A 2,500-nucleotide genomic window follows, 5' to 3' on the forward strand; every position below is an offset into this window, starting at 1 on the left:
ACCTGGGAATTATTTATATATAAATTCTCTTCCAGCTTTATTTTCTGAGGTTGAAGGCGAGATGTGTGTGTGTGTGTGTGTGTGTGTGTGTGTGTGTGTGTGTGTGTGTGTGTGTGTGTGTGTGTGTGTGTTGTGTATGTATGTATGTATGTGTGTGAGTGAGTGAATGAGTGAGATTTTTTTTTAAGTGTTTTTAACCTGTTCACAAGCCGATAATTATCACACAAAATAAATAAATAAAAATAAATTAATATGTATGAATTACAATGGGTCATGTATAGTCTAGCTGTACTCATATCACAGGCAATCATAAACAAATAAGAAATTAACGATAAAATAAAATAATTTTTTTCATACATAATTTTTCTGTTGGGAATGGAAGAAGAATCTCAACTCGAGACATCAGCCAATACTAAAATGTTTTAATTAATTATATCTTGTATATTTTTGACAAAAACACGTATAAATATTACAAGTATGGCTGGTTCGTTAGTTAGAACATAACTGATGGTAATTCAATTAAAACGCTTTGTGTGTCCCCAGTTCATTTACACACACACACACACACACACACACACACACACACACACACACACACACATACATACACACACACACACACACACACACACACGCATACACAGTCACTAGCACAATCTCTCTTTCTTTCTCTCTCTCTCACACACACACACACACGCACATATGCACGCACGCACACACACTCTCACTAGCACGAAGCAGGGGCTTTGTGTGGTCTTGCAGAATTTGAAGCTTAATTTGCAGTATGTCGAGCATTATAACAACAACACACATTTAATGGAGAATTGATGACATACATTGGGTTAACATTAAAAATATATAATATAATATTTTTTTAAATTAGAAATATGAAAAAAACAATATTTACAAAAAGTGCATTAATCAAGTCAGAGGCCAAAAGGTCTTTGTTGTATCAGTGCACGTGCCTGTGTGTGTGTGTGTGTGTGTGTATGCAGGATTCTCCCGGTATGTGTATGTATGTATGTATGTAAGCGTGAGTGTGTGTGTGTGTGTTTGTTTGTGTAGGATCCCCCAGGTATGTATATTTATGTGTGTGTGCGTGTGCGCTCTTACCTGTGTGTGTGTGTGTGTATGTGTGTGTATTTGTGTGTATGTGTGTGTGTGTGTGTCTGTGTGTGTGTGTTTGTTTGTGTTTGTTTAGTACCTCTAGACGTGTGTGTGTGTGTGTGTGTAGGATCCCCCAGGTATGTATATTTATGTGTGTGTGCGTTCTTACCTGTGTGTGTGTGTGTGTTCGTTCGGATCTGTGTGTTATTGTGTGTGTGTGTGTGTGTGTGTGTGTGTGTATACGTACGCGTGTTTTTTCGTGTGTCTGTGCTCAGACAGACAGACAGGTGTGACATTCTGCCTCTTTTCTACAAATGATCAAACACACTCATGTTGCTGTTGCTATCGGCGCCGGGTGCTAAAGGTCGAAACATACACGAGTCTTAACCTTTGTTTGTTCGTCTCAGACAAATGGGTTTGATATCAACAAATCAGGGAATATCTCCTTGTGTGTGTGTGTGTGTGTGTGTGTGTGTGTGTGTGTTTGTGAGTGTGTGTGAGTGTGTTTGTGTGTGTGTTTGTGTTTGTGTGTGTGTGTGTGTGTGTTTGTGTGTGTGTGTGCGTGTGTGTGTGTGTGTGTGTGTGTGTGAGTGTGTGTGTGTGTGTTTGTGTTTGTGAGTGTGAGTGTGAGTGTGAGTGTGTGTGTGTGTGTGTTTGTGAGTGTGTCTGTGTGTGTTTGTGTGCGTGTGTGTGTGTTTGTGTGTGTGTGTGTGTGAGTGTGTGTGTTTGTGTGTGAGAGAGAATGTGTGTGTACCTGTCTCTGTACTGTGTGTGTGCTGAAAAGAAATCCAGTGTTAATATAGCCTAGGCTCTGTTAACTGGTATGTAATCAAAGGAGAACATCATAGCTAGCAACATGCCTGTTTACGTTTCAGATAAATTGGTTTTTAAAGAACATTTTTCCAATCATTTTCAATGGGAGACCATTTAAAGGGCCGCGAACCACAGCTTGGGAACCACTGATTTAAAGGTGAGTCAGTGATTCTGGAGAACGTTTATTTGTCAACACCAATTTTTATGAAAATCAGTGAATATCTCCTCATGATCCACTAGCTGTACGTACTGCTGTGTGTGCGCTGAAACAATTAAAATCCGGTGTAAGTACACAGCCTAGGCTCTGTAAACAAATAGGTGGAACAAATGGAATATAATATTCACAAGCAAATTAAGGGGAATTGTATGTCTTTTTATTGGTGTTGTTTTTTTTTGTTTAGATTTAGAATGTTGTTTTTTACAGTGTGTTTGGTAAAACTAAGGAATTCTGAAATGTCTTAATTTTCCATATTTTCTCTTCATCTCATATTTGTTTTCATTTATAATGTTTCATCCTTTCATTTCCTTGTATCCGCTCCTCTGTAGGCGGGGCTGTAATCCTGCCCCCCCCCCTCCCCTG

Source organism: Ammodytes marinus, assembly GCF_949987685.1.
Source record: "Ammodytes marinus genome assembly, chromosome: 2".
Taxonomy (NCBI): domain Eukaryota; kingdom Metazoa; phylum Chordata; class Actinopteri; order Uranoscopiformes; family Ammodytidae; genus Ammodytes; species Ammodytes marinus.